The 26,303-nt window shown below is 33.3% G+C and overlaps 1 protein-coding gene across 2 annotated transcripts in view; it reads right to left on the bottom strand.

The window, feature by feature from the left end:
* LOC108908866 (protein c-ets-1-A) overlaps positions 1 to 26,303 on the bottom strand; it is a 351,302-nt gene that overhangs the window by 186,528 nt on the left and 138,471 nt on the right. The window contains exon 1 of one of the 2 annotated variants that reach the window (XM_018713022.2): positions 15,747 to 15,993. The exons of the other annotated variant lie outside the window; for it this stretch is intronic. The gene's annotated coding sequence lies outside the window, so the exon portion shown is untranslated. Of the gene's footprint in view, positions 1 to 15,746; positions 15,994 to 26,303 lie in introns of those variants that run through there. 2 annotated transcript variants of the gene reach the window in all.

The following is a 26,303-nucleotide window of genomic DNA, read 5'->3' as shown; positions in this document are numbered from 1 at the left end:
ATCTTCTAAGTACCACATTATATACAAATTATTATAATTTTTTACCTTTAGCACAAAACTTTTTTAATTAAATTTGATTGCGAGGCGTTTTTATGTTCAACTGACTTCGGAAAGATAAATGCAGTGTTCTATTCCAACGATTTTGATTTTTAATTTTGGTGATGACTTTTATTTAAAATAATATTTACTACATTTTACAGATTTTATTGCAATAAATAATAAAAAATTGATAAAATTACATTAAATGGATTAATCAAATGTTCAGTGGTCCAGAAATTCTAGAGTTATTAGTACCTACTAATGTCTTTTGGTATCTCCACAATACGTTGATATAATTTTATACAAATTCAGTGAACTTTTACATTCATTCATTCACCAGTTCACGTTTTATTTTACAATATTTTAATTTTAAGTATTTTTAAATGCTTAAATCACAAAAAGGCACAAATTCTCTCTAAACGAAACAGAATAACTTTTTTATTGTTCTGTTACACGTAAACTTGATAAAAACCTGGAATATACCGCGCAAATCTCACTGTGAAAAACTCACCGACAAATTTTCTAAATATTACTGTCTGAGGTTATTTGCTTGTAGCGTAATTTTTGCCGTTTTCCTTATTTATTGGGTATTTTGTGGAAAAAGTAAAAAAAATATTTTTGTGGAAACATTTTTGCCTAAAAAAACAATTTTTCTAAAAATTTGTGATATCGACATCTCTGCGACACACTTTTGCAATAAACGTCAAATGCCTTCCCTATAAGTCAATTTTCGCTTTTTCCTTGCCTTAGAGCAAATAATGCCGATTGTGTTTGAGGACTTAACGATAAACCCAAGTGTAGGGTTTAAAAGGGTGCCAATGGGGTGTCGGGGGAGCGGGCAATAAAACGGCCGCGGGGCGAGACAGTCATGTTGACAAGACACAGACGTCGAGTGATCTCTCTAACAGTCTAAGATTAATTCGTACGGTTCAGAAATTAATTAGTGGCTGGGCTCAAAGAATCGGCTAATGCGGCCAAAGGAAGCAGCCGCGCGCGAGCCCAGACAAACAAGGAGAGGACGGTTACTGCTTAATTTTCCGAATGTCGCACAGTGGAAGTCGTCCAGAAATTCGTTTGGCACAGTCGATATTGATCTTAAATAAGTAGACTACAAAAAAAATACAAAAAAGTGTAGGAGGGTGTTACAATATTCCATTGAAAGATGCTTCTTTTCCAAGACAAAAGTTGCTAAAACCCCCTGTATATCCTGAATTGCATAATGTTGAAAAAGAAGTGCATGCTTTTGTTTAGATTTTGCCTAATACGAAGTTAGAATTAAATAAAAAATTAATCACGGCGCATTCGCCAAAATTAACAATTATTGTTATGTAAGTATTCAAAATTTTTTCAAGCAAACATTTGTAATAACTGACATAGGAAAAAGCAATTATATATTTAAATATAATTCATAAAAATTGACGCAATATGCAGAGGGCATTCCCCACCAATTTTATAGCTTTGTTGAGTGATTTTTAAATGTAACACTCGAATATTTTAACATATTGAATTACCTGGGTAGTTTATTATACCCACATCATTACTTTTTTTACTACTTCCAGATGAGTTTCTGCATCTACAGATTTCGTAAAAGCAGATTCTTCTAATTTTCCAGAAGTAGGTTTGTTAATGGTTATGTATTTTTGTTACGTTTCAATAAAGTACGTTTGTAGTGAAAGCTTTGATGTTTTTGTATAATAAGTATAGTTAATAGGTAAGAATAAGGGTTTTGCGTTAATTGGACGAAACCGTTTCTATCACAGGTTTCAAAGATTTGCCTAATCAAACACAAAATTCGTATTACTATTTTTATTCCCATGGAAACTACATAAAATCTACCTAATATCTTATAAATATAATAATAATATAATATTTATATTATATAAATACCTCGATAAATACTTAGTACCTATAGGTATTTGTATAATATCCAAAAAAAAATATAGCAATGGAAAACACAAGTGTATAGTGTTCCTAGAGGATACAAACGTATTTATTATATATCTAAATTACGCAGGGTAGTTTTATTGCTTTCAAAATAAATTTTTATAAATTTTTCAAATAAAAGATATTAAAAAAAATAAATCACAATAGAGATTAATAGACTATTGATTTTAGATCCGCAAGATAGAATTACGGGCATATTATTATTTTCTTATGCGTCTTCACACTATTGCTCTCAAATTTCGCCCTTTTTCTGAAGATCTACAGCGATTTTTTGAAGACTAAGAGCTATGGAGTAATTCTGACAACGGATTCGGATCCAGGACGTAAAATTACGTCAAAAAATATGTGTCACGTGTTAAGATCTCGTCACTTCTTAAATTTCTCCATTTTACTGAAGATTTTTAGCGATTTTCTGAAGGTATTCACCGATTTACGGAAAACTGAAGGGCGATGGAGCAAAACAGACTATGGATTCGTGTTCAGGAGACAAAAATACACAGGAAACCATATGCCGCATGTCAAGATCTCGTCACTTCTCAAATTTCGCCCATTTTCTGAAGATCTTCAGCGATTTTTTGAAGACTGGAGGGTTATGGAGTAATTCTGACAACGGATTCTGATTCAGGAGGTAAAATTACGTCGAAAAACATATGTCACGTGTCTCTCGTCACTTCCTATACTCCATTTTACTGAAGATCTTTAGCGATTTTCTGAAGGTATTCAGAGATTTACGGAAAATTGAAGGGTGATGAAGCAAAACAGACTAAGGATTCGTGCTCAGGAGAGAGACAAAAATACGCAGGAAATCATATGCCGCATGCAAAGTTCACATAACTTTTTTTTGTTGGCCGGTTTATTAATAGGCTAAGTTTTGTTATTTTTCTTTTTTAACACTCTGTATCTCGAAAGCTATCGATTTGTGGACCCACGTTTATATAACCACTGTTTATTATTAGGCTAAGTTTTTTATTTTTATTTTTTTAACACCCTGTATCTCGAAAGCTATCGATTTGTGGACCCATGTTTAGGTATACAGGGTGTTCCTAAAGTGTCGCAACGGACAACTGTAAATTCCTCCTGAGAAAAGAAACATTCTTTCCCTCCTCCATTTTTCTCTCCGGGCTTTCGTTTTCGAGATACACGGTGTCAAAATTTTAATTTTTTTAAAATTTTTTGCCAATATCTTATGAACCGTTTGAACTACAGGACTGAGTTTATGTACACGCATTACCACTATTAATAGCTACTTTTTCGCACCCTTCTCGAATTTATTAAACGTGCCAGTGGTGGAAATTTTAAGGTATCGTAAGGGTTTTTCCCCCCTAACTTTCACGCTACTGGAAAAATTAACATTTGACAGCAAATTCTGAAGCGCCAATGAATTTTACACAAAAATAATTCTCTTGGTTCACTGCTCTAAAGTCAACCGTTTTCAAGAAAAATTACTTTTTATGAACAAAAACAAACATTTTGCTAACGTTTCGAAAATCTCTTGTAATTTAAAAGATGGGTAGTAATAATTAAAAATTTTAACGAAATTTAACCATTTGCAACAAGTAGCTATTAATAGTGGTAATGTGTGTACATAAGCTCAGTCCTGTAGTTCAAACGGTTCCTAAGATATTGGCAAAAATCTGAAAAAAAGTTTTGACACTGTGTCTCGAAAACGAAATCCTGGAGAGAAAAATGGAAGAGGAAAGAAATGTTTCCTTTTCAAGAGGAATTTACAGTTTTCTATTGCGACACTTATTTGGGAACACCCTGTATAACCACTGTTTATTATTAGGCTAAGTTTTTTTATCCTTATTTTTTTAACACCCCGTATCTCGAAAGCTATCGATTTGTGGACCCACGTTTATATAACCATTTTGGCTTAAAATTACTCAAACAATCTCCCCTTAAAGTTTGCCAACTTACTTAATTAACGCCCTGTATAATGGGACTATACTGCGATTGTAATGCCAATGATCCTGTAGGTTTTATTGACCTGCTGCGGTCTAGGTGACTGCGTGAAAGCTTTATTTATTTATTTGCGTTGACAAACAAACAACGTTTAGATAGACGTAATCCTTTCCACGACAAGTCCAAGGCGTCGCCCAGTTTTTCTTTCAAAAACAGCGGCGCATTGTTCCAGTCCTCAAAAAACAGCCTCAAACAGAATTCGTCACGCCTTAACCCGCAGATCTCCTGGGCCTGAATGCTTAGCGTACCTTGAAATGACGCATTGTGTCATTTTATTCGGGCCCGCGTTTCCTCCCATTGTCGATTCTAGCCGCGACCAGGCACCTCGTAACTTTTTCGCGTTTCAGCATAAATAAACTTACGGCCGCGACAAAAAGTCGTCGAACAAATAAAAACTGTGACGTTACAGGCCTGCGCTTCGATGGGGAACGTTTCGCGGTGGCCGGCTCCCGATCCGGAGAAGAGAGATGTGAAACGGCCGTGCTGACCAACTGTCGGCGAGATGCGGGGTCAAAGGTCACCCCTAGGCGGAGCCTCATTATCCAATCGACGGTGCAACGCTTTGTTCTATGATTTTATAGGACAGAATACAGAGCGATTGAAAAATTAAAGGATTTTCTTTATACAGGATTAAAAGTTAGGTACATGTTGAAATCAATCGAGTTAAACGATTCGTAAAGCGGGCGTAAAGTAAAAAAAAACGCGGACAAAGTTGAAAATCAGGCGTAAAATAAGAAAAACGAACGTAAGGTAAAAAATTTGTAAAGAGGCAAAAAATCAGGAACAATGAAAGAAAAAGGCAAACGCGGCGGAAAAAAGTAAAGAAACGGGCGTAAATAAAAAAAACGTGAGTAATATAAAAACAAACAGGTGTTTAATAAAAGTGGGAAAAAATAGCATTATGTAATGTGTAAAATTGCATAAAGAAAGCTGTCGTAAAGAATAAACAAGCGGATGGAAAGTAAAGAAGCGAGCGTAAAGTAAAAAAAGGCATATCCAAAAAGTAAACAGGCGTGTAGTAAAAATAAGCAACCGGTAAGTAAGAAAAGTAGGCGTACAGAAAAATGCAGGCCTATAGAAGAAAGTTGGCGTAAAAGCGAGCGTAAAGTAAAAAAGCGGACGTAAAATAAAAAAATTAGCGTAATATATAATCGGGTGTATAATAAAAGAAGCAGGACTAAAAATGGCAGACGTAATGTAAAAATACTCGGACAGAAAAAACGCGAGTGAAAAATAAAACAAATGGGCTTAAACTAAAAGAACAGAGGCAAACTAAAACAGCGGGAGCAAAGTAAAAGGTCTTGTGGAAAAAAGACAATGGAGGCATACAAAAGAAAAAACATGCGAACTCGCCTTGTTTCTCTCAGAGAGAAAGAGTTAGTGAGAGAAGAGCCATGCGGCTTTCCATAAAAAAATATGTATAAACGCGATGGGCTCGATGACTTTCAATGTCGCTTATCTCGATGAGTATTCATTTTTGCATCTTGGATCAGTGACAACTTTTGATCAGAACATCTCAAATTGCAACATATTTCATTTTCAGACAATTTGACGGGTTGTCTATTTCCATTAACTGTGAGCGTGGAAAATGTCAAAGAAGAAAACTTTATAAAATAAAGAAAAAATACTTCATTAGTAGTGCTCCCTAATTTATGTTTGTGTTCTTTTCTTTGACATGATCAATTACTGCAATTGTAGTACCTACTACATGCACTACATATAGTGCCGTAGGGGTTTGTTTTATTTAGCGTTGTCGGTGATAGGTACTAAAGTACATGTTGGTATCGGAAGAAATATGAAAAATCACGAACACTTAACGAAAATAATTCTTAATCCAACTAATAGTTTAACAATTTAAATAAAACAAAATTATCTGCAAGAATATTTCAACTGTAGAACGATGTAGGTATTACAAAAATAGATTAGGTATCTATTATAAACCAAGAAAACTTTATTAACTATATCCGGAAGATAATGGGTTCTAGTTAGCTCAGATATCAACACCAAAACCGCAATCTATAGTCTCGCTCCATTATCTTCTGGATAAGGTGAGCAAATTTTCCTTAGAACTTATTCTTTTTTAAAATCCGGAATGTTAACCTCGGTAGGTACAGTTAACAAAATTTTTTTTACTGAAAATGTGTATTCTTATTTATATCTTCGATAAGCGCTTCATGAAAATGAATATTAATACTCACAATAATTTGCTACGAAAAAGAAATACGAAAAATGTTTCTCATATGACGTACATTTTCTGGACAACACTGAAAATATAATTGGTCATATTTTTTAGAGCATTAGATTTATAGCCAATATGAATATCGTATTATCTTCTTTAATATAACAGTTTCTTTTTGTCTTTAAGCTCTGAAGCAAGTATTCTACATTGTATTCGTACAATGTAAAATTTGAATACATTCTGGATTCACGGACTCTTTGAATATTGTATTCAAGTATTCAGTATTCACGGATTGAATAGTTTCAGTATTCATACTAAACTCTGGCAGTATTTAATATTCACAATCATTCTCTACGAATATAAAACATTAAGAAACAATTTGCTATAAATATCAACGGAATACTGAATACGGGATACATTATTCAGGTATTTGAATCCTTTTTGCTTAACTCTGTTTACGCTTATTACTGTGAAAACTGAAATAATTCCACTTGTATTCACAGTTTCACAGAACAACTATGGCGAATACTGACATCGACATACTGTATTCATGAAGGCGAACAATGAATTCGGAATAAATTATGAATTTCGATTGAATACTGTAATCATTACGAGGTATCCGATTACGTTTTGTCTAACTCTGTTTAAAGCACTGTGTTGTCCCGAGGAAATTAAAGACAGCGGAAGGAGCACTTTTTACTCTTGTTGCAGTGAAAAGTGAAATAATTTCACTTGTACTCACAGTTTCACAGAATAACGATTGCGAATACTTACGCTGACACGTTGTATTCATGATGACGAATACTAAGTGGTATTTAGTATTCGCAATCACTCGCTGCGAATACAAAACATTCGGAATCCGAAATAAATTACTACGAATATATGTACATATACGGAATATTGTAACCATTTATTATTATTTATAACCTATTTGATTATTTTCCATCTAACTTTGCTTAAAGTGAAGGGTGGTGTCGAAGAAATTAAAATAAATTGGGGCAGCACTATTTTACTGTTGTTGCTGTGAAAAGTGAAATAATTCCACTTGTTTCACATTTGACAACGGTTGCGAATACCTACGCTGACACATTGTATCCATGATGACAAATACTAAGTGGTATTTTGTATTCGCAATTATTCGTCACCGAATACAAAACATTCGGAATAAATTGCAATGAATATCTACAGAATACTGTAATCATTATGATTGTATCCGATTAGTATTTGCTTAACTAAGCTTAATGTACAGGGTGGTGTTCAGGAAATTAAAGGCGGCCGAAGGAGCACTTTTTTATGTTTGTTAGTCAAATAATTCCACTTGTATTCACAGTTTCACAAAATAACGGTTCTGAATACTTATGCTGACACGTTGAATTCATGAAGACGAATGTAAGTACTTGATTACTCGATTCCGATTAAAATATATAAACACCAGCATTTGACGACAAGTGAACGAATGTACTCTATCTATATCTTCCATCATGACTTAAATTGCTGGTACGAAGTAAAAATACCAATTTTCCCGTCTCTGATCAATCCGTCGGTCGAACGTTAGTAATTTCAGTTATTTCAGGCGGCGGAGGGAGCACTTTTCCCCTTGTTACTGGTATCGTGCATTCCGCGATGCGTGACAAGTCCACAGGTGGCTCGATCGGAGTGTGGGAAACCCTCGCAGGTGACCGCCCCAAGCGACACCCCCTCGCAGTTGTTATTATTACTGAATTTTCAACTGTCCCCCGTCTCGCTGGACAGATACGTAATTTAACGGCTTATCTTAATTGCTTCGTTAGATAATTCGTACGCGACCATTAACGCGCCCTAATCGACCCCCCTTCGGCGTACCATGAGGGAATGCGGACGAGGATTCTCTCACACTAAAACGCTAATTAATATCTTGAGGGTGATGTCTCTATACGGGTCTAGATGGGAACGCGTCACAATAATAAAATATGCCTTCCTTAAAAAAATCATTATTTACATACAGGCAAGTGTATACGTAGTGTTCTTTTAATTATCTGACTAATTCCTTTGGAATGACAGCAAGATTTCCAAATTCTCCTTAAATTTTTCCAAATTCATGAAAATATTTAAAAAAAACTGATATGATTGTTAAAAGTGATTCAAATATATTTCCATCAATACAAAATATATTTCAATAGCTACAAATTTCAGAAAAATAAAAATATTTCATTTTGGAGGAGAAAATAAACAATGTAGTATTTATCAACTTTATACTAGAAATTTAATAATATAGGGTTTATAAACTTGGAAAGGATATTTGAAGATTAAATAAATCTAGGTGCGAAAACTCGATTGGTTATTTCCAAACATGCTTTTTCTGTAATACATACTGGCTTACCACAAGTATACGTAAACGCATTTTTAGAATCGCTGACTATCGATACCTTGACTGGTACGACGCGTTATCTACGGCCACAGCTATTTACCAAGGTTATTCCAGAAGTTCTCAATAAGTTTTAACAATTTAGATTATTCTTGTATATTGTATATTAAAATGTTTGCATTTATTTTACCCTTTATTGTTTACCTCTCATTAAGTACTTTTTATTGTGATTATACTTTTGTAATTTAGCCACCAGTTGGTTTATCTGGCGAGTCTGGTGGTAGGCGTGTTTTCCTAGATCGTTCGCATATTCCTGAGCAAATTTTTATTTTTATGGCGGGTTATGGGTAGAACCAGCGATTTCCCCGCGGAAGTGATACGAGACAAAATAGCTAATAATCGATGAAAATTCATCCATATTAGTGAAAAAGTCAAAGCAAAGTTTGCTCTTGAGGCCGTTTTCAAGGTCGTTCTGCACCAGATCAGATTTTACTTAAAAAAAGCTAATATATTCGTAAAATCCTTATCTTTACCAAAAGGGAACCATCTCCTTTTATTTTCTTTATTTATTATCGCATACAGGGTGTTAGAAAAATTCTTCCAATCCGATTTTTTATTTATGAAATGTAGCGAGTGCCTATCCTTCGAGGTACCTATTAATTTTAAAAATCGTTTAGCGATGTATTTCACATTGGTGTGAAAATCTATTCTTTCTCAGATAGAGTATGCGATTTGTTCATTAGTTTTCAATAGACCTTAAATAGGTACGGTATCCAGGGATTCTTTCTACCACTAATTTTCTTACTAACTAAAGTGGATAAATTATGATTATGAAAGATTAAAAATTAGGACTTCATTACATCTATTATTGACAATTTTGTCATGTCTTATTATTTTGCTTGGCAATGCCAACAATAGTCAATAATAGATAATCGATTCGAGGTATTAATTTTAAGAACTGTTTACCGGTTTTAACACTACCTGTAGTCTATTTTTTCTCAGATATAGTGTGCGTTGTGTTCATTAGTTTTCAATAGATCTTAAATACGGTATCTACCGCTTCTACCGCTAATTTTCTTACTAACTAAAGTAGATAAATTATGATTATGACAGATTAAGAATTAGGAATTTTCATTATAACTGTACTTGATAATTGTCATGTCTTATTATTTTGCTTGGCAATGCCAACAACAGCCGATAATAAGACAAATACTACTATGCATTCTGTCAGTATATTTTAAAATAATTATTCATACACAGCTTTTTACATGTATAAAATGACGTATTTATTTCTTTTATATCTTTCAAAGCCTTTGGTGTAAATCTAGAGTACACTGGATTTAACCACCATGCACTGCTATCATAAATATCTCATTATATTGTTGAATAGTAAACTAGAATTATATTTACTGGAATGTCAGAATCATTGTGTATTTGTTTTTAAAACCATTAGAAAAATTGTTCTAGTGTGACGACGTTCCATTGTACAGTTTTATTTTTTATAGAATTTGATAATTCTATAAATTTTATTTGATAATTATCTTGTTTTTGATGTTTGTAAATACATTTTTTGTATATAACATGAAAAAATGTAATAAATAAATGAAATATTTTGGACCTATTTTTAGTAAACAATGATCGAAAATGTGGTAATATTTTAAGAAATTTGATCTATCGGAATCAATTTTGCCTGGAACTGCCAACTACATGGTATGAAAAACATAAATAAGGCTAGATGAGATTTGTTCAAGAACTACATTCATTATTTTTTGTCTTTTTATTGATTTCTATGCTTCAATTTCCTTCGCAACTCACTTATATTTACAACAAATTTCTTTGTGATCTTGTTTGGACATTTATGGAAAAAATACTGAAAGTTCAGATCAGTATTGACAGTAAACAGCAATTTTCCTGATGCACTGATTCAAGAGTAAGTGTTTTTGCTTGGAAGATGCCAACACTGATCTTTCACCTAAGTTACATAGATATATTCATTGTTTGTATCGGCTAGAACCTGTTTTACCCAAACACTTTTCGAAAACACTGTTCATACAGATATTTTTTCTTTTTTCTCAGTTTCGTTGTTACTGAAAACTTGTACCATATATCTACAAACTAAAACTCTTGGTTTTGTTTATAAACCAATATTAGTTTCATATCAACTCTATGTGGTTCGGCAATTTCATTTGTTTCCAAAGCTACCTTGGTGAAAGACGAGTTGATCAACTGCCACATAAACACTCCACAGGCCGCATCAACAGTTGCATCATGATTTATTTATAGCAATACGAGCTCCATAAAATAATCGCCTTCATTCCTCGCGAATTAGACTTATTAGTTCCTGCCTCATATACATATATATCACAAGTAAATTCCGCACTATCTATGAATTCATTACTAACGGTGATGTTCCAGGCACCTGCTCGTATGATGCGCACCGAGTCCCTTTTCTCCTTTCCCACGCATCGCGGCCAATAAAATCGTTTGAATACGAGCGATGCACGGACGGACGGACACACGTGCGTCCACCAGGTCCCGCACGTCGCCGTCGGTAATGATGCGTGAATTTCCAAACTACCCAATTATGTTACGTTGCGCCTGAGCGTCTTGTGGAAATTTACATTTTAATTGCATATTTCGTGATGATTAGCGATGGAGTTCTAGTAGGAAGTGGACCATCGCTCAGGTTTATTGGATTATTGAATGGTTTCTGTTGCAATAAAACTGTTTAAAATATCGCTTTGCTCGTGTAAGACCGTATTCGAGGTATTTATTGCATTTTTTTTAGATTCCTTAAATGTATCATACTCAAAGTTCCATTATTAAAGGTAAGTCGAATACCAATGTATTCGAACTCATTAAATCACTAACATAAGTCTCGCCAAGCTAATACAATAGTTCGTTTCCTTTTTGGTTATTTCATGTTTTTATTTGGTTATTTTGGTCTATTTCTGCTACAATAGTTAAAATTTGTTGTAGAATAACGACTTTTACTTGTTTAATATTGTTTAGACAATGAACTTATTCTTATTATTTATTATTTTAATTAATTTTTTTATCTAGTTTGTAAAATATTGCATTTATATTCGAATGGAGAGATTCTAAAGTTAAAACAGATACAAAACAAATCGAGAATAAATAAACAACTTTGCAACTCATACGTTATTTTTTCGAAAACAGCTGAAATATTGTCAAAATTGGCGAAAAGGGTGCACAAATTTTGATATTTACGATACACTGACATTTATCGATCAGATTAACTAATCAAAGAAACTAGACAAGCAGTCATTTGTTTCTATAGTACGATCATATTCGATGCAAAGTAATAAATCATTGCCTGTCAAGGGAACCAATGAAGTACGCCTTTAAGGGTTTTACAAATTGAATAATTTCTTTATACATTATAAAGGGACGAGGGGATCAGTTCAGGTCTGGCACCCTTGTTGCTACAAAAATTCTTTTATTCTCATAAACTATTTATTTTAAATGTAATTTATTATAAATCCAATTTGTTTCCTAAATTCCACATATGTACTACATTTTACCTCTGTACGCGCCACTGTTGTTTACTTGTTTTTTGGAAGCGCTCTCTAATTGGCAGCAAAGCTCGCCAGGTTAGTATTTGACGTATAACCGACCAGTTCGTACACTCGATGCACCTGGGCGACTACAGCTACTACCAGAACACAGTGCGTATGCAGCGGTATTTCAGATTTTACATTGAATTTTATTTTAAATTTGAAATGATTTATCTTACGCCTCCTAAAAATGATGACACGATTTTCCTTTGATAAAAGGCCGACAATTTTTTGCTCTACTTTGCATCGTATACGATCCTACTATAGTCGCCACAACTGTTATAATTGTCGTGTTGAAATTTCTGTGATTTTCAAGAAAGGATAATAGTGAAATATTCTCAATACTCAAGTGTTAAGCATCAACGGAGTGGTCAGCGAAGTAAATTTTGAAGTTATGAAGAATACTTGCTTTGAAGTTTCGGAAACGGCAAAAAGTACAGCACCGTCATTTATTGTTTAAAAAAGATAATATGAAATAGCTTCTAATAAAAGAAAATTAAAGAAATCTATAAAAATGTGTTACTGGCTTATTTAGAATGTAGGACAAGGTCATGAATGTGAAACCTTAACATTATGGTGAATTTATTCAATGCTAAAAAATATACAGAATGTTAAAAAATATTAAGTAATTTAAAAATATAAAGAATATTGCTCTATTCGAAAAGTCGGTTGGATATAGTAGTTCAAAGAAGTCTAAGATTTTGACAAAGGTTGAATATTTGTACCAGCAGCCCATTATGAAAATTTTTATTAAGGCAGGTAATTTGCGTTACTCTATAATGAGGACGTATTGGTTTATCTAATTATTATGTTCTGAGGAGACTAATATCATGTGATTATCCATAAAATTCCTGACAGCAAGACACATACTCACAGGATATTTGTCTACTAACGTAGACTTTAACAGTTGATATACAAGACGTTCAATTTATTTTTTTTACATTTTTATCGTGATATCTAAAACACAGCAAATGATAACGAAACCAGATGACGTGGTAGATGAGTGGTCTGTACCCTTTTTTAAACAGAATTTCTACGGCTATGGTTTCTTTTTAATTTTATGATCGTTGATCAATTTTAAACGAAAAGTTGTTCTTGCAAAATTGTCCTAAAATCAAAGGCTTCTCAGTAAAGGGTAAACCCTTTTAGTGCAAATTACACAAAATTTTAGTTGATTCAGATAAATCTAGTAATCGACGGACTTGTTTGGTGGTCATTAGTTGTTAGTAATTCACAAACAAATAACTGCTACCATTATCACATTGTAAGTATAACACAGCCCCACAAAAAAAATTGAAATTATTTTCTCCGATATCTGAGGAGGTGCACTTTATATTTTTGGGGTTGCTGAATCCGAATCCGGGGTCCGTTTAACCCCATCACGTCAGGGTCAAGGGCATCTGAAGGTCAAATTGCGGAATGACTATTAAAAAATCTGGAAAAATTTATATATATGTTTTCGGGGTCGCTAAATCTGAATCTGGGGTTCTCTTGACCTTGAAGTGTCAGAATCAAGGTCAAATAAAGGTCAAAACCCTAAAATTTGATGATATGATATTTTTGACCCCGGATTCCGAAAGAGCAGAAAATTTTACATCCGAATACGTATTTACCACAAACATAACAGAAATGATATGGGGTTTTTGGGTTGTCATGCTCATGTCTATGGGTTCTACTACTTGTAGCTTTATACTCTGGTGAGGCCAAGGTAGCCACCTCAACAGAGCCGCGGTCACTGGATGACGACGCCTGCGGGCCCGCTTTCCCACCCTGACCAGCCGCCGATACTGGGGTTCCATCCCCCTGCATCGTAAATTTCTCCGTTGTGTTTGCCATGACGGCATACGCGTCCTGTTCCAGGGACTTTGCCGGATAGCGGGACAACTCCGTTGCCCGCCGTCACCACGGGGAGGTGCCCTGGATGCAAACACACGGATGAAATTTTTCACTCTTTCAGAATCCGGAGTAAGAAAATATTATATCGTTATATTACGACGTGATTGGCTCAAATGAATACCAGAATCGTGATCAACGACCCGAAAAATATCAACTCATCAAAGACCCAAGATCTCAATTTACAGCCAAAAGCTGGAAAATGGATTTGATTTTGGATGACCATCACGTGACCTACAAAGGTCTGTTCTAAAAAAAAAGTCAATACATATTCGGACGTAAAATTTTCTGCTCTTCAAGAATCCGGGGTCAAAATGATCATATCATCAAATTTTAGGGTTTTGACCTTTATTTGACCTTGATTCTGACACTTCAAGGTCAAGAGAACCCCAGATTCAGATTTAGCGACCCTGAAAACATATATATATATATAAATTTTTCCAGATTTTTTAAGTCATTCCGCAATTTGACCTTCAGATGCCCTTGACCCTGACGTGATGGGGTTAAACGGACCCCGGATTCGGAATCAGCAACCCCAAATACATAGAGTGCACCTTCTCAGATATCGGAGAAAATAATTTCAATTTTTTTTTTGTGGGGCTGTGTAATGGATAGGCAGCGGAGGTCTTATATCATGACTTCAACGGTCACCCGATATTAATCCCCTTGATTATTTTGCAAGGGAGAAACTAATATAATGCATTTAAAAATCTCAACCATTACGCCACTGCATTTCTCTGTTAGGAAGCAATTTACGACCATGCTGACATGAACTTTTTTGTTCAAAATGAAGTTGTCTATCTGCTGTTAAAGTTAGTATGTTTAGAAAGGGAACACCCTGTATAAAGAATTATATAATAAGTCAAAAATGAAGCTTTCTAAAGTGTACCAAATTTCAATATGTCTGCCCATACGAATAATTTTTCTTAGAATTAACTGAAAACTCCTTCATTATCGCACAGTACTTAAGGATCGCCCTGTATAACCGTGAACAATTTCAGTAAAATATATATGTTCGGGGATGAAATATCTCAGGTTTACTCTTTAAATACACAATAACTATAAAAATTAATAAAAAAAACATTCCATTCTTAAATAAATTTAACTCACAACTACGTATATACGATTAGTTTGTGGTTTGCAAAAGGAATAGAATGATATCGTTCTTTCATTTTTGATAACAAATATGTAATTCACATTTTAACTACAATGAAACAGTTAAACTATATTTCTTTATTACTTCCGGAAATACATATACTTTTGGAGTTACAGCCCCCAGAAATCCGCCCCTAAGAATAGTATTTTTTTATATCTCAGAACTCTGTTGTACGAAAATCACTAGATTTCATATACAAGGGATTTATGACACGTGGAATCTGATAGTGCTACGCTTTTTGGCAGGGAACTCCCTTAAGATTCTTTTTCGTGGGCCCCCTTGTTTTTACAGCCAAAAAATTTATCGCATATTTGAATTTTTTTTTTAAATTATTAGTCCGCTAAAAAGCCATTGAATTTAGAACTTTTTTTGTCTCTTGGAATTTTTTTCGTAAACGCAATGTTTTCGAGAAAAATGGCAAAATGTGATTGAATGGATATAGTGATTCGTATGAAATTTTATGAGATAGTAGGTCTTAAACATTTTTGACATTACTGAAGTTAATATTTAAAAAAAAATATTCGAAGCTGTCTGAACCTTATAAGGGAAACAATATAACATGACGAACAATTTGAGATGATTTTACCACTTTAGGAGGTATCCTACGTTTATATTATTTGTACACACGGCATAAATATGAGCAGAACATACCAAATCCTCCGAAAAGAACCTTCTCCAGAAACTTATCGCCGTCGTGTTTATCGCCTCGCAGCAGTCACAGGACATCCCGTTTACGCAGATAAGGCCAATACGTACAAGCTATGCAACAGACACAAATCAAAACAAACATGTCACAAGACCCATCCACAGGGGGTTGCGGCGGCGGCGACGACGGCGGTGATGTTGTACACACGAAACTCGACGCGGGCTCGGATCCTAACAAACGTCGGCAGGAAATTAAAATTAATCGAGCGAATGGGTTCTTTTCGAGCGGTTTGCTAAGGTTTTATCAGCGCGTTAGTCCCTTATGCGAGAGGAAGGATATTGCGGTTGAACATTCATTTATTTACTTTAAATATTTGGATTTAATAACTTGATTTTCTCGCTGAATGCGACACACGGCCTCGTGGCGATACACTGGGAGAACAGTTGTTGTGACAACATAAACTTATAAAATTACTTAATAAAATAAAATATTACTTACATCCTTGCACCAAGAGTCAATAGTTATTTTTATGAAATTAGTTTTACCCAAACAACAATCTCACTTAAAAAGGAGGCACACAGTATTAGTTTGTCCGAAGTCAGTTGAACATGTATTAAAACGCCTAGCAATAAAATTTAATGAGTGTCATAGGCGTCCCTAAAAAAGTTTTCTGCTAAAGGTAATTATAATAATTTGTATATGTGTAGAAAATTTCTATTATATGTATGTTCATTTGACCAACAACATATTTTAATTATTTATGTCCTCAAAACGATATCATTATATTGATGGTAAATTTAGTTTTGTTCCGTTGCAAAAGGTCTCCAAAATGCCATGTTGTAATAATATTAGTAAACAAAATATCCCTTTTATTTCTCCTTTTCGCAATGGTAATATGAATAAATTACGTAAAATTACACCAAATTCCGCATTGCTGCACTGCACTGCCAGGCAATTTGGCAACCACTTGTCAACAATTGACATTTATTGCCCAGTTGCCCAGTGCGGCTGTGTTATATGCCGTTTGCCCCCGCGCACTTTCTGGGCGTATACATTTCTACCACTTCCACGTTTAGTTCCACCAGACCAATATGGGCAGGGCTAAATAAATATTGCACCAAGTTTTTCAAACCTTTTGGTTCTTGAATAAAGATCGGAAAGACCAATTTGTTACGCACGTTTCGAAGTTCCGTCTGTTTCCGTTTTCAGAACTGACAATGACGTTTGTTTTAATTATTTTTTAGTTTAAATTTGTTTGCTTATTTACTTATAGTATCGATAAAGAAAAAAAAACTATGCCCCAAATAAATAACTTTCAAACAATATGGGATACAGTTTAAATAAAAGATAAAGTACACTGTAAAAAAGGTACGGAGCGAATCCGTTGAGTGAAATTACTGAGTATAATTTCACTCAATATTGAGCATTTTATAATTTTACACATTTGTGATAATATTTGAATTAAATATGTACATTGATTCAAACATAGGTACCCGATAAATAAATTATGCAGATAAACTCCTATTTGGTGCACTTGTAGCTAAATCGGAGTAAATGTGCTCATTATTAAATGTCCCCACTCCATTCTATGGTTATCGTGCGTTGTCTTCGTCTATTCCCATCGTCCCCATTAGGTATGGCGTTCTACTCATACCAATAGGGTGAAAATTTCACTCAACCGGGTGTGTATATATTGATATCTGCATTAGGTATAGAATTAAAAATTAAATAAATTTGAGTTAATTTCTTTACAGTGTATAATTGTAATAAAGGACATCTACAACTTCCTCATAACAACCATAAAAGTCCAAATGATTTTTAGAACACTTTTTGATATTTTCTTAAAGAACAAAAAAACTGAGTAACAATCCGCAATTTCAAATGGCCAAAATCAACTTTGTACAGGATGGTTTTAGATCAGGTATCAGGACTAAATATGGCATCTAATAAGGTGCACAATTTGAAAATCCTGTTGAATGCCGATTACATGTACGCCAAACAAAAGTAGGCATTTGTGTTACCTAAGCAAAAATTCATTTAGCCATGATCTATTGAAATCTTGCAACTTGCAACTATTATTAGTTTATTTTTTCAACTTCTATATTTTCTTTATATTATTTATTATAAGGACTATTCTGCTATGCAATGTGATAGCTTAGAGTTGAGTTTTTAATATATTTTTAAATTATGAATTGTTAAATTCAATGTGTATCTCCTACTTGCCAATAAAGCCTGCCATACGGAAAAAATGCCTTCTTAATGTCGTTCTCCATTTTGTATAAAAAACTGCAACAACGTAATCATGCCTAAAAAGTATTTTCGTATAATTTACTAATTATTTGCAATGTTTGTAATAAAGAGTATATATTCTAAAAATATTTACTAAAACATATTCAACCACGATGTTATATTATGTGAAGTTTGACATAGATCTGACATTGACATGCGCAATAAGAATTGTATATATTTTACGTTATTTATTATATTCTATTAGTTAGCTTTAGTTCTATCACAAATACCGACATGTTAAGTATGTCGTTCTTGATATCCATCTGATTTTGAATGATTATTGTATAAAACACATTACAATTAATGAAATTGCTTGAAAAACTGAAATATATCAGTACTGCACAGTGTCAACATTTTTTGTTTATTAGCACTTTAATAGCTGCAAAACGTTAATAACTCTTCTTTTGGAAGCAATTTTACTTGACAAGAAATTGGCATTTTTTGTAGGTTTTGAATCGATACGATTCGAGTTATACCGTAATTTTCCACTATTGTTACAAGGCATACTTTGTGAATAAACTATTGAAAGCTACTTAAAATCTGACAATAAGGTCGGTTGAATTTTGATAACAATTTTTCTCAGTGTAAATTTTTTGTGTCCACAAACAAATCTAATTAAGTTTATTTACCTGGATGTGATTAATTAAAATTTGCATTATTAATGGCTAGCATGAGTTGCTAAATCGAGCCAACTTAAGCCAGATATTGCCTCAGACGGGTAAAAAATTACCTGACATTGTGAAAATTGCATTTCGCTCATACGCATTTGCTGCATCTGAACACCTCATTGGTCGGTACTTGGCACATGGAGGGAAAGCCGTCGTACTTTTAATAACACAGTCCTTTATTATTACTATGTCGTGAGAGAGTTAAAAAAAAATCTACAGAGCGTTTCCGGCAAATCGGGAAAGCAAAGTTGTTGCACTTGAAGCTGTGTACACAAACGCGAAGTTTTGAACAAGTTATGATTTGTTGTAAAATTACTATCGCTCAAACAAAGAATGAAAGGAGGAACTAACAGAAACTTAACATTATTCGATTTATCATTTTTCCTATTACTTGAACAATGAATTGTATTATAAGAAAGTTGAAAGATTTCTAATTTCGAACAAATTAGTTCTTATTAAAAAAAAATACGTTAAGTGATAAGGCAATTATTTACGTTTCATTTTTCGTAGAAAGAAACTTGTGCATTACCTTTTCCCGTGATGAAAGAAAACTGAAGAAATTCTCAGTTTTGGTTTTGTAGTGTGGATGTAAATCGATCGTTTTTCAGGCGGACTGTACAGGCCGCCGTAGACGCCACTTACGTAGTGTGTGTCCAGCTTTAGACTAGACGGCAGGAGGCCGAGATGTAGGTTGAGTTCTCCGTCGCACTAAATGACGTCACAGTACGTTCTTGCTCATGTGACAAAATTTAAATTCTAACATAATTTTAAATTTCTATAATTAATTTGTAGTATTAAACAATTTTTTGCCGCTGTTAGTTGTTGTCGGTTATTGACTACAAATTTAATCAATTCTAAAAGAAATTAACCTTCATGCAGTTGCCACATTTAATATGGAAGATTATAATTTGTTTACTTACCTTATCCATACGGCTTAGCATTAAAATTAAAGTATTTTTCAGTATTTATCCTTTAAATCAACGAAAGGATACTCACCTGAAACAAAAAAAAATGAGGTGAGAAACATCAGAATAATAAATAGTATAAGTTATAGGTACCTAAAACGAAAATGAGCGTTTTCAGTACAACGAATCACAGCAGTTATATATAAGAATAATTTGAAATATACAGGGTGAATCATATAAAACTTTCTGTCCCGATAATTTGATAATGGAAATAGATTTTTTTATTCTGTGAAGACCACTTGATAAACCTCTTAGATGACATCATTTAACATGTCAAAACTAAAATGCTTAGGTTCGGATTAATCAATTTATTAAACTGAAATTATAAAATATCAAAATAAAGATTTCGAAATTTGTTTATTGACCATAATTTGTTTGAAATTTAAAATTTTTTAATATATTGCTGCAATCACAATTAAAATATTGTAATTTCTATGGTCCTATATCATCTGCTGTAAAAAAATACAGGATTATACTTTCCTAAAAAAGCGTTTTTTACATTGATGTTCAATTATATTTGTAATCGTATATTCTGATTTAGCAGGACTTTTTATACAAGCTGTCTCCTAAAAAACGCCGCAAACCGTAACTCCGTTATGGTTTGCGTCTGATTTTAAAAAACAAAAAATTAAATGAAATTGCTCTAATTACACTATAAAGTGAGCCTATTAGAGCTCATTTACTATTTTTTTTTTTCAAAAAGCGATAGCAAACTTTTTTTTTCAAATGACAATATAGTTTTTTTGTTATTTATTATTGTGCAGATTTATTTTCTGAATCCAACGGTGTATATGAACTTTACTTTTGTAAAGCATTTATTACACAAAAAACAACAAAATATTAATCGATACCGCATACGGCGGGCGCCCAGCCACTAATAATTCATGACAAATATATTTTAACTAATCATGATTGTGTGCCATGGAAAACAAAAAATAATACAGCAAAGCAAATAAAACTCAAAAGAGAATTTTGTATTAAGAGTAGGTACTGTTTTTTTATCTGAAATTAAGACACATGTTGATTATTTATAATTATGATTCATGTTAAGAAAATTATCAAACGTTCATTGACGATAAGATTATCTAAGTGCATGTAGTCTTATATTTACACAGCCTTCATAAATGATTACAAGCCACGTGACCACTAACCTTGTTTAGAACAGTAATTTGATTTTTTTTCACATTGGCAAATAAATTTCGGTAAAATTCAAAATGATTACATTAAAACACAATATTTTGTTTCATTTTGTCTGTGATTGCTGTACTTTTTCACGAACAGCGATCGCATTATCTCGAGCATAGACGTAAGGATTTGTCATTGTTCATTGTAAACGAACCATTAATATTCGTGACGCCAAGATTTAGGAAATATTCATTACAAGTATGTACCAATAGTGCATCGTTGGGTTGCCTAAGCTCGGTGGTCACGTGGCTTGTAAACATTTATGAAGCCCCTGTACATATTAAGTAAATAATCCTTTTTATTTCCGTTATTGATTTATTATTTTTAATTCGAGATCTGAGAATACCATAGTTTTAATTAAAACAAGATAACGATTGCCACACACATGACAAAGCAAAAATATAATGAGAATTTTATGTAAAAAGAAACAACAAAACTAAACTACATCGGACGGCGTCAAATGGTGTCCGCGGTCCACAAAATAAATTAATCATACTTGTAATAGGATTTCTGGCAAGCTAATTATATAAAGGCGAATTAAAGCGCTTACATCACATACATTTAACAAAAATAAACGTGAGAACTGTTTGCAGAAGTATCATTATGTTGATATTTAAATAAATTTTATGGCTCTATACGCAAATATATAAATTAGCGGTGTTAAATAGTAGATAATAATTATACATTACGTGTTACTCATTAATTTAACTTTTAGATTTCACAATTAGCATACGTTTTATTGGTAACGGTACATTTACGCCACATGCGCTTTTCTTTGGAAAATTTCGTGGCGGAAACTGGTCGAAGGGCGTATTTTAATTTATTCGAATCTGACAGTTGCGGATCCTGACAAGAATTTACATACAAATATATTCTTTATAGTTACTTAGATATATCTATTATTGTCAGAGATACTTCTGAAAGTGGTAATAGTTTTAGGTGTTGAACTGTAAATTAAAAATCTTTTAAGCATTTAAGTAATAAACCACGGTGATAAGACCACTATGAAAACCACAGTAATACTGAATGAATTGGCGTTTGTAAATCAAATCAAATTAAATATATTATTAAGTTTTATAAGTTTTTGTAAAACTAATTATATTTTTAATAGACATAATATGCACAAAGTTTTTTGGATAAATTGTGGTGCACCAATACCGGAATTATATGAATGGCAAAAATTCAGGGAAGGGATTTCTATATTAAAGTCAGCAATTTAATTTCCTAAGATTGCAATTAGGTACTAATGAATGTAAAAAAAAATATAAAATATTTATAACTTACTGCAAAACACTGGATCAGTAATTTTTATCACCGTATTTTTGGAATATTTACAGCGATACTGACCTGAACATTCAAAGCACTAAACATTGGTATTTAGTTTACCAATTCACAGAAATTTAACTACATTGCTCATAAAACATATTTTTTGTAGGTAGGTATCTACATCACGAATTAATTATATACGAAAAAGGTAGTGGCAATCTAAGGATCGGTTTTGCTTTAGTAATGCCCTAATTACACCTATATATTATTAATCAATACGTATCTAAACGCTGTCCGTGCGTTAGGCCTTGTTTTGATACGATCTGAACTAATAAATGGATGTTTTACCAGACTACGATTTTTTGTTTGTTACTGGCGCCTCCGCCAAAATTTGAAATAATCATTTAAATAAAAACAATTGTTTGTTGTCCGAAGGAATGTTAAGATAGTTCAAATCATAAAAAAGCTACATTATGCTTTAATTTATACAGGGTCATCTCTTGAAAATGTCAGAGATCGGAAAAGTAAAATAAAATAATTTAAGTGGAATTCTTTCATTTTATCAAAAATATTTATAATTATTTTTAATTTATTAATTTATTATATAAATTATTTAACAAAAAAAACTGGAGATCACAATCCAGAAATATAGGTACAAATTCTGTTTTACAAATAAGGTTTATTGTAAGAATTAGAAAATTTGAGTACAAAAAGGTTTGCGGAATTTTCTATAAGCTTTTAAATAAATAAATGAGGGTAAAAAATTGTCAAATTTTTGGTGGTGCACCAGGTGTCCGGGGGGTGGTCGCCGACGTCAGATTCCAGAAGAGCGCCCCGAAAAACCCCCTGATGCGATTTTCGGCTCGTTTACGCGAATTTTACAGGAAAACTTCCGGAGATGACGTCCATGTCCAGGTTCCGGTGCACCAGGTGTCCGGGGGGTGCTTGCCGACGCCAGATTAGGAATCAGCGACCCGAAAAACCTCCGGGTGTCAAGTCTCGTTGCATTTAAGAGTGAAATTCAGGAGAAGCCTCGGAGATGACGTTCATCATCAAGCTCCAGATCGGCGATGGACCAATTTGAAGGTCATATTCGGAATCAGCGACCTCGAAAACCTCCAGGACTCTGATTTGAGTCAATTCCAGGCATTATTAGCCGAATTATGAATTTTTTCCTCGACTATAAGAATTAATAGTCTTTTTGTACATGACGATTGACTGTGCGTGCATTTTTCACTCTAGGTCAGATATTGCAGTGGACCAAATTCCAGTGACATCTACCTACTGCAGATAAATATTTTTAAATAATTTTCGGAGTATTTTCCTTTCATTTCTTTTATCTACCTATGACATTTGTATAGATTCATTGCACATCTCATAATTTCCTTTTATAGATAAGTTGTGAATCACTCTGTATAGGTACGAGTATTGTTAAAGATATTACTTCAGTTTTATTAGTTAAAATACTATTTTTATATTTTTAAATATGACAATACTAATTATTCTAAGTTATAATTTTTTGGCAAATTTTGATACAAGTTTTTGTTGATTGATGATGACGTAAGTGATACTGTTTCCGAAACTGGTAGCAGAATAACATAATTTTCTACTTATCCGACGTTAATAACTTATACTTTACAAAAACTTGTTTCAGTCCAACATTAAAGGTATCATTTGTTGTATCAAACATCTGAACTTCATTATCATTTACTGTAAAACCAATATTTATATCAGTTAACTGTGCATAATAAAAAAATAGCTCTCCGGTAGCACGAAATATATAAATCATTTTGTTCCACGGCGATATGATCTAAATTACTATAAATTTTCTGAATATATTCCATACACTTGTTTCACATAAAATTTTCTCACACTTGAACATATCATATGACATTCGGTGGACGTTAATTAGCCCCAATTTCGATAATAAATAAATGCCCAGTCGCACTTTATTTACTTCTTGTTTGTCGCCTGTCACAATAACTAATTCGCGTTAATGTAATACGGCCCACGCCTGATTTGAATCGTGAATATTTATAGATGTAATATTTACACCGCGATATGTTCACACAGTTCCCAGGACTCTTTTTTATCGACAGGAATGTTACGTTGTGAGAACTGAGTGTGATTAGGTTCTGTTTGTTTTTGTTATTCGGTGCCTAAATGGTAGTGATATGGTAATTTACTTGGTCCCAGCAAACTAGATTATGTTTTATTAGGTCCGATAATTGATTTAAATTATAATATTAATTAAGCTCTCACGTGTTGACATAGAACTATATTGATATCGCTCGGATTTAATTGTTTTTAATTTAATATTTTAAACTATCGACTTAAGGAGTCGGTTGCATCGTTATTGCCAAGACAGAGAGTTCCATCCCCACGATCGGACGATCGTGGTAAATCAGGTGCATAACAGGACGAAACGACGTTGGCTTTGGGACAATGTGGGAGATTGGTACCAGTCCGCGTTTGATAATCATACCCTCAATTAATGAGATTTTCCACACTGTAAAAAAATTTCACTCAAATTTCACTCAATTTTACTCAATAATGTGTCAATTTCTGTCCACATCCGATTGAGTGAAAATTTCTCTCTATTAGTAGTAGAGTGCAACTGAGTCAAACAATTGCATCAGAAATGAGTGAGTTTTACTCAAATCCAAGTTACTGCTAACTTTCAATTGAGCGACTTTTGACTATATTCGGAGTATATAAAACCAATTTAGAGTTGACTTTTTCTCTAATATGATTTAAATTGAACTATTATTGAGTCATTTTTTACTCAGGCTTGGTTTTTAATTAAATAAATATTGATATTGATTGATTGATAAATGATTAATTAGAATATACAGTGTAGAAATTAATTCGCTTCGCGGGGCCTCCTCCTGTCCTGGCTGAGACCCGCCAGCTGAGACCCGCCGCCGCCCGCCGGCTGCGCTTTTCACGCTTTTCTGGAGCATCTAACGGGCCCCTATCAACTGTGATCGAAATTACAGAAGTAATATGTAAATGGTGCCATCTTCACGGCGCCATTCAAATTACTCGAAATTAATATACATTTACTCTGATTTAGGTACAAGTGCACCAAATACGAGTTTACATGAAGAATTTATTTAAGGATTATCTATATTTGAGTGAAAGTACTCAGTTTTAGTTTAAATATAATCACAAATGAATAAAATGATCAAAATGCCCAATATTGAGTGATAATGTACTCAATAATTTCACTCAATGGATTCACTCCGAACCTTTATTGCTTTCACTCACACCGATTTTTTACAGTGTAGATGTCTCTCATTTCTGTGGTGAAAGGCAGTAGTGAAATATCTTACCAACGTAGTCGTTCGTGGGCGCAAATACGGTTTGACGAAAATAATAATAGGCCGTACCCTATCTCGCACAAGTCTTCGAATTATGGACTGACCCTTGCTATTAGAATAACAGTACAGTCATTGAAGCTTTTCACCTCCAAATTCTTTGAAACTGAACCGATTGACTTGAAATTTGGCAGATAGTTAGAGAAAAGGTCAATGAACATTACTGACATAGCGCCGATCCACGCTTCCACCCTGTTGGGGGTTGATACCCCTTCTCGGGAGTGGAAATTTTTTTCAAAAATAATGCTGGAAATCGATAGAGAAACAAATTTTGAGGAAAAAATATTCGAAGAATTTTTCGAGAAATCAATAGTTTTTTAGTTATTCACGATTGAAAAAAAAAAAAACAACAAAGTATTTTTCGCGAATAATTCTAAAACTGCATTTTATTAAAAAAGTGTAATGAACAAAAATGTAGCTTATAAATAAACAAGAAAAATTTTAAAAAGTGTTGTACGTCCTATACAAAGCCAAATATGGTTAGTAGAAGGGGATTAGTTTTGGGGGGGAATACTCGAATCGATATATTGAACGTCAAATAATGGAAAAAGGATTAATTTTACGTGTATAACGCTCCCGCAGTTTTTTGTAGTACTCAAAAAGACCTTCAAAATGAGCACTTATAAAAGTTAATTAGAGCAAAATTGAAGGAGTTATCGTCAAAAACAGATGGGTTGCTCATATTTTTTTAAGGAAAAATGAGCAGTAAACACTGTACCTACTGTATCATTTCCATCAGAATTAAAATTAATCGTAGACCCTTTACAATTAGTTTTGTTTTAGTGTTTTTCATACGATCCTGAAGTTAG

Source organism: Anoplophora glabripennis, unplaced genomic scaffold, assembly GCF_000390285.2.
Source record: "Anoplophora glabripennis isolate ALB-LARVAE unplaced genomic scaffold, Agla_2.0 scaffold81, whole genome shotgun sequence".
Taxonomy (NCBI): domain Eukaryota; kingdom Metazoa; phylum Arthropoda; class Insecta; order Coleoptera; family Cerambycidae; genus Anoplophora; species Anoplophora glabripennis.
Note: the sequence above shows the minus strand (reverse complement) of the source record. Positions and strands in the feature narration are given on the sequence as shown.